Source organism: Cupressus sempervirens, chromosome 11, assembly GCF_028749045.1.
Source record: "Cupressus sempervirens isolate cs-2001-9-10 chromosome 11, ASM2874904v1, whole genome shotgun sequence".
In the NCBI taxonomy this organism is placed as follows: Eukaryota; Viridiplantae; Streptophyta; class Pinopsida; order Cupressales; family Cupressaceae; genus Cupressus; species Cupressus sempervirens.
Window position 1 is genome coordinate 352,050,922 of NC_143128.1, and position 8,632 is coordinate 352,059,553.

Sequence of the window (8,632 nt, forward strand, 5' to 3'; positions counted from 1 at the left end):
TTGCAACAAGTATGGACATGGAGAACTTGAGTATAGATCAAAGGTTAGTAAGAGATCTAGAATTAAAGGATTTTTTAATAAATGTTAGAAGTATGGTCACATGACACAAGATTATAGATCTAATGCAAAACCTAACTAGACACCTAAGAATCAAGGCAATGCACCTAGACAAGGTAAAGTAGTAAGTTGGGATTATAATATTGGGGTAACCTATCATCTATGTGGCAAGAATGGACATATTGAAATAGATTGTGTGAAGACACAATTTAGAGGAAAAAAAAAAAAAAAAAACTTTGGCCCAATATGTTTTCACTGTCAGAAGGTTGGCCTCCTAAGCAGATAGTGTAGGAACTGAGTACTAGTATACAATAATAAAGAAGGCAATATAAAAGTAAAGCTCAGTGTAGAAGGACAACTTAGATAAATCAAACTTGAAAGAAGAAATCATATGGAAGCAATAATGAAAATGGTGAAATTATGATCACACAGTCTAGTGGATTAGGTGATTCTCTCACCTCAAACTAAATAAAGACATATGTACTATGGAATTATGTTTTAAATTGCTACATCATACATCAGTTTCTAAGATTTTTTGCATAAAATTCTATATCATCATGATATTATATGCATAAGGAAAAATCTAATTTTTTTTTACTATGGAACTGAGTTGAATAACATGTTTTGGCCAAGTGCCAGTGTTGGAGCCTTTTAATGCTAGTAAGGACCGATCTTCCATAGCAATTGAGTTAGAACATAGACCTAGTTGGATATTGTAGTGGTATTAACCAAGTGAAAATTAAGGAAGTATGTTTGTTGAGATTTATAGAGATGGATAAGAGAGTTGTTGCACACCCACTATATGTACAACATATTAATAAGGCCCTAATTCAAATTTTTTTACCTTTATAATAGATTAAATTGATCATTTTACATACTGTGCATTGGATTTTCAAAAGATCAAGATCTAAAGAAATTATAAACTATTGAGCAATGGTTTGAGTGATTATTTGTCAAAGTTTCATTGACAATCAAGTGTGATTCAAAGGTCATGTTGCTACCAAGCAAAGAAGAGTTAGAAGATCAAAACATAAATGTGAAGAATGGAATCAAGTTACACAATGATGGAAAAAGGGGCATCATCCAAGGTTAGTAGAAATCAATTGATTTGTAACTTGCAATCCTCCAAATTCAAGGCATACCCTGAAATAGTAGTTAAAAGAGACACATCTAGAGCCCTATCCTTTGTCCCACCTAGGGTAATCTTAATTCATGATATTAGATGTTTCTATATGTGTAAAATTGATGAAATAGGAGAATTTTAACTAAGAAATTCATATGCAAAGCTTTACATTGATGGAAAAATAATGGAGGAACATAAGCATATTTCCAAGAAAGGGTTAACTCTTGCCCTAAAATTTTTGAAGGTTTTCAAAGCAGAATAGATCAAGATAATTTAAAGTTGTGTTTTTTAGATGAAATTATGGTTAGAAGGAGAACCAATTGAAATCATCAAACCAATAATTCATTGTATCACAAGATACCCTATTCCTGATAAAGTGAAATCTATTCATTGCTAGGGGAGAGAGGTAATTAAGTCAAACACTTTGGGAAAATAGAACAAGCAAGGGATGTATATATTTACCATCAAGGATCCTAATTTAGGCTTTGTATTAAGTGTAATGGGTCACAAATGTTATCAATTTAGTAGACTGGGGGTGTACCTTGTGTTTCCATTGACAAGGCATAGAAAATTGTGAAAAAAGATCATTCATATAATCTTTTCTGACCTGCAACTTAAACAATTGGAGGAGAACCTCAAAAGCATTAGGAAAGAAAAAAACATAATGTGTAAGTTTGGTTCACTTTTAGTCTACATATTCTTTTATGTGAAAATTAATTCGCTACCATTGGTAATTTAACTTGGAGTAAGAAGAAGCCAGTTACAAAGAAAATCAATGAGTTTATTAAATAGTTTGGAGACGATTTTGAGAAAGTCATGGATGGGTATTTTGAAGAATTCAAAAAGAAGATGAAAAATTGGTCAAGAATACCTAAATCATTGGTAGAAAAGTGCTATGATAACATTTTTTCCTATTTTATAGAGATTGGACTTATATTCAAGTAGTTATAATAAGAATTGCATGGTTGAGGCCACTAGGGTATGAAATAAATGTTCTTGAGGTTGTTGTTGTCATAACAACACTACTAGATGAGCCTACTGACAAGGATGTTGATCCATTCAAAACATATGAAAGATAAAATATAAAAATCATGATGGAAACTAAATTCAAAAGATGGAAAAAAAGAGGAAGAACATGATAAACACCTTAGAAGATACATTTGGTGAAGCACCATTACAGATTACACAAGAAAAAGATGAAGATTTTAGCAGTAATGAAAAAGATGTTGACAATGAAGAAGAAGAGAATGAAAATGAAGAAGACGAGGATGAGGAGGAAGAAAATGTAGTAGAAAGTAAAGGAGAGGAAATAGTATTTGTTGAGCCACATACTACCAAAGATAACAAAATTTTTATTGCCAAGCCCAAGGTGAAATTTTTTTAAATAATGTCATATATAGAATTAAAACCTACTCCACCAAGGGTGACAAGACAAAGGTCCAAGTCAACTAGAACTATAGTTTCCATGCATCATAAGAAGGGATTTTTAAAGATAACCAAGACAACTCAAAATAAGAGCTCAACAAAGAGGAAGACAACCTTAGAAGAAGTAGAGCTAAGAAAACTAGTGAAGAAACCAAGGAGAAGGATCGCAGTTAAAAGGATGATGAAGAAGAGGAAGTAGAAAGGACCAAGTCAGATGACTTGAGTCAATTTATAATTTCTACACACAAGAAGTCACAAGACCTAGATGAGGTATGTAAGAACATAAGTAGTTCAAGGCTATTTGGATTCCATTATATAAAATATGATACATTAAGCAATGTAGATAAAAGTAAAGTAGAAGAAGCAATTTTAGCCATGATGGTGAATTTTAAATATACACCTATAGAATTAGGAAAGATTATTCTAGAGGATATATAAAATAAAATTGATGAAAAATGGAAATGGGAACTAGTGACTTAAATAAAAATAAGAGAAAGCTCAAACTATTTTTGAACTAACAAAGCAACAAATTTGTTTACCCATGAGAAATCAAACAAATAGATTTCTACCTAAAAGAAGAGCATATTAGTTACTGAAGAACATGGTAGAAGAGGTAGTTCAAGAGAGAAATATAACATGGAATAATATCTATGGTTTAGTGTTTGATGATGAAGTAAGCAAGGATGAGGAAGAAAATGAGGCAGGTAAAGAAGATTTAGATAACAAGGAGGATATCTATGATGATGTTGAGAAACTAGTTGATACAACTCATAGGATGGCTCAAGAAAGTGAGAAGAAAACTAAAATAGTCATCATAAATGATTAACCTATAGAAGATCAAACAAAATATGAGACTCATACAAAGGAAGAGCTAGAGAAGACAACACAGACCAAGTTATAATAGAAGGAGAAAGCTCCTACACAAAAGTCGGCAAGAGAAGTATTGATGAACACCAATCCTATGTTAGTGCAATTGAAAGAATATCCTAAGATTGAAACATAGGAAAATTCTCAATTGGTTAAACAATCACCTATTTATATTGTCATTTTGAATCTATTAATAGTCAAGTACACACAAATGTGAGTATTTTCAAGCAATATAGGGCTCTAACTAGTGAAGGTGAAATTACACAAGGACCTGAATAGATAAATGATGAAAATAAGGTCAATGAAAGTATTAAGTCATATGGAGAGAAGAAGGAAGAGAGATCACATGCACAAGTAGATTACTATACTATAGATGTGACATCAAGTGCATTAGGACCTTGGATTAAGGGAACAAAAGAGGGTTTACAACCAAGTTCAACCAGTGAACTCATTTCCACTGAAGAGAAGAGTAGGGAGAATATGCCTGAACAATAGGTGAAAATTAATGGAGAGAAAAAAACTAATGAGGAGACAAAGAAAAAAGGATCCAAGGAGTCCCAAAGACCGAGTGTAGAAATTCCTACTCAAGGTCTACAATTGTCTATGTCAAGCACCAATACACCAGATTCAAAGGGGAAGAGATCCAAGAAAAAAAAATGAAATTTCCTAGAGGCTTACAAGGCAAGCCTATTACACTTGATGAAGTAGTTGTGATTCCAAATTGAGACACTAATAATTTAACTAATGATCAATTGAAGATACTTCAAGATTTTTTAGCTAGGAAGACTAGACAAGAAGAGATGAGAAGAGAAAAATAGTATAAAGAGGTACTCTATGAGATAAAGAACATATTCCTTGACACTATTTTTGGTGATGATCTAAACGAACAAGATCCAATTGTTGAACAATTGGTTTAAATAGTGGAGAGATTGAATGATCTAGACATTGACACAAATAAAAAATTTATGCAATGGTTTGAGGAAATTCAAGAAAAAGGTAATCCGAAGAAGATTGCAATAGTGATTGCTATTAGATGGGTCTAACTATCAAAACTTGTAGATAATTTGGTGAAAGTAATTCAAAATGTACATATATTATTTAGAAAGTTATTTGATGTTTTTATCTTAACAAATGAAATAAGAGCACCAATGGACATGAATGAACTTGATTGGAGGTATAGTACAAGCACATTGAACATGAATGCAAGTTCTAGTTCAATTCATTTTCACAATTTGAGATTTTTGGAAGGAAGATAGTCTAAATTGATGACAAAAGATAATAGGATGAGAGAAAATCTCATATCAATTCAAGTTGTGTTATACCTCATTTAGAGGTAATACAAATGCATTTACAAAATGAAAAAGAGTTAATAAAGAGGGATCCCAATTTGTCTATAGGAGATAGTATGGTAGATCTCATGAAAATGATAGATATGGAAGTTCAAGCAATAGAGTCTTTAAGGGCTTCTTGGGATAGTACATTGACAATGATTTTGCAGATTAATAAACCATTTTTGGATAATTATGGTTTAAACCCTATGGTCAATCAGCATTGTGACTAAGCCACTATGCAACCTGAGCAAGTATAATAGTAAAGTGTACATATTTACTTCATGCCAAGTGTTAATTAGTGCTGAGTACACATAAGAGTCCTCAAATAGTTTAGTAAATGTTGAATAAGATAGAGAGATTTATAGTATATGCCAAGAAGAGCTAAATACAAGGAACAACATGAAAACCAAGCATGACTTAGCATCAAAAGAGTAATAGTGCCGAGTAAAACAATTTTTGTACATGAATCTGTGATGGCACAAAATCTTATGTAAACTATTTTGTCAAGATTGAAGCATGTTTTATAGATCAAGGAGCTAATTACTAATCAAGCAGCTAATTATGTGTGTTATTGAGGATCATTAATCCCTATGAAAGTAATTCCACAATCAAAAAATTAGAAGGACCAAGTGACAAAAGGGATGAATATAGACCATTGATCATGATCTAGAAACTTCTTTGAACAGTTATAGTAAGGAGGGTTTTAGACCTAGTTTCCATGTGTGATAAAGAGGTTGTGAATTATAAGTTTGGAAGTAAAGTTTAAGGTGAATAAGAGAGGGTGAAATATAGAACCGACCAAGTAGTGCAGTGAGGAGTCATTGAAGATCAATCACAAAGAGGTGATGTTACATTGGATAGAGAAGATATGTTATCATCATTGAAGTACAAACTGAAGGATCAAGTATTGATACATTCTAACATGTGTTCCTAGGTAAATATCTTAACAAAGTGGTCTTGAAAAGCCTTTATAAATCTCCTAACAGAGTACTCACTTAATTGTGATGTAAAATCCTTTAATCAAGTTAGACCTATAGGCTTGTAAGTTATTAATAGGGTAGACCCCTTATAGGGTAGATCATCATAAGTGATCAAAGGTTGTAGCCTTAATAGACACACTTTATTACTACAGTAGTGAATATTTTTTGGGTGTCATCCCTACCATAGTTTACCTTCATCTTGGAGGGTTTTTGTGTTACTAAACAGTTTGTGTCAAATATTTTATGTATTAGAGAGTTTTATTCATGTTATTAGATGTTACATTGCAGTGAATGATTGTTAGATATAAGCTTAATATTTAAAGAGGTTTTATGATGGAGATATCAAATGTGGTTCATGTTTGAAGTGTTAAAGTTGTATAGATATTGATTCACCCCCTTCCTCTGAGTATCTTGCTTTCTCTATTAGATTTCCAACATAATATCCCTAAATATGTTTTTATGACATCCATGAAATCACACAAATTCATGTCAAGTCTAGTTCAAATTAGAGTCTAATCGGTGTTTGACAACTAGGAATATGTTTTGACTGATGTGGTTTATTATTTGGAAATTAGTCAGTGTTATGGTTAGAGACTTGGAATCTTGATGATTTTAGTGATGTTATTTCAATAACACATTACCTGGTATTAGATAAACAAAATTATTAGATTCTAATATTTGGTAGAGGAGACCAATGAAGAACAAACTATTAGACTATTAATCAGTATGAGTAAAAATGTTTTAGTAATCAATCAGTGATTGTAGGTATGATGACATGTCCATGCTGATGTATAAAGTTGTGTACAATTTATATTGGTTGAGTTGATTGAAGATTCATGAAGACGTGCATATACCTTGGGAAGTGTAATGCACTTTGGCTTTCTTGTCAAATCATTGTGTGATTAGATCCTAATGCCTATTTTGGTTGTAGGTTGAGTAAAATATGTTTTGCATAATTCAAAAGAGGAAATTTGAATTCTAGATTCAAAGTAAAGGTGGTGGGAAAATCCTAATTGGTGTAATGTATAAATACCATTTTGTTTTCAAAAAGTGAATAAAGGGAAAAGATCATGTGAGTAGTGTTGCCAAATTGTGAATTAGATGTGTGGGTTACACTAGTTGTGCATTTGAATGTGAGAGTTTTGGATGTGCTTAAATGGAATGCACTAGAAATTAGTATTCTTAATCACCTTATCATCTCACTTGTTATTTTGTAGCAGTTGTAGAAAGAAAATCCCCTAAGAGGGTAGAACCTAACATATGTTATTTGTAAATTCTTTAATAGGGTGACAATTATCTAGTTTTCAAATTCCTCTAACAAGGATACTCTTAAGAGGGTGAATCTCTTAATAGGGATAAAGGGAAATCCATTAGCCAGGTGTATCTTACCAAAGTTGGTATCGAACTAGGGTTATTTTTAAGCTCTTAACTAAGCCAAAATTATCACATGGCATTCTTTAAAAGAGTGCATTTATATTTGGGTGTATCAATTTCACCATTGCGCCCATCCAATTGGGTTTCTATCTCGGTGTTATTTGTTGATTTTGTGCAAGTGATTATTTATTGTTTCATGTTCGTTTACAAGTTTATGTTTCTTGTTGCATGAATATGGTAAATACTTGAAAATTTATATCATTTATGAATCTTGTTTTGTGATAGATTGTTGATTCACTCCTCACTCTCAACAATCTATAGGCCTAATTATTCTATTCATAGATATAATTGATAAACACTTGCAAAGAAGGAGAGAAAAGTTGGATAAAATGATTTTTCTTCTTTCCTAATTGATAATTCCTATACTTAGCCATCACAAGAGAGAAAATTCTATCAAATGGAGAATATTTCCTTTGATTTTGATTTTGATTTTGATCTTGGGCTTGAAATATTGAATCTAGTTGGTCTTAAATAGTTGAAAATATTGACATCTTGATTTCCAAATGCTTGAACTTGATGGTGGATGTCAAAATTAGGAGAGTTACAAGGTTCTTATACTCAATCCATCATTTTAGGACTCAAATGTGATCCAATCCAACCCAAAAATGTTTCCCTTAACAAAAGCTTGAAATTGGGCTTTGGGTTGAATTTGGGCCCCAAAACCTAGGGATATGATACAATTGGCAACACATGCCATAAGAAATGGGCCAAAATTAAAATGGAGTGTCAAGAGGAGTGAGGTGTAGAAAAAGAGGAATCAACTTTCCATGATCAATCATAATCGATATTTGGATCTCAAAATCATCAAAGCAAGTTGAATAGGTGCTAATAAAGCATCCAATCATGGGTGCTAAATTTTTAGGACAATACCATTAATAATCAAATAGCCTCCCTAATAATTATACCAAAATAAATTTTTCCTCCCATCCTTAATATTCCATTAAATATGATTAATTATGATGTGACCATTACATTTGGAAATAAAATTCCATATAAAAGAGCCCATTTGTTGAATAGATAACATACAGATTTCTTTGTTGTTGCAATCTATTAGATATTTACTTTTTACTATCTTGGCCCATCTAACATTTGAATATTTGTGAATTTAAAGAAATGGTTTTGCACCTAGTGACCTATTCTGTTACAACAAACCCATCCCTCCTTAGTGGGTTGACATAATGTTTTCGAGTAAATCAAAGTAGTTTTTTTTTAGAATTGTATCTTCCAAAAATACTTCCATAACCTCTTCATCAAAAAAAACATAAGCCCCACTAGATATAGAAATGCATAACATTAAATTAATGGGAATCAATGATAAAGATACCTTCAACTTCACTACTTTTCTTGGCCAAGGTAACTACTTGGGTTTGCATGTTTCTATTTTCATATCCATCATTTTTCTTATCAGTTCCCAA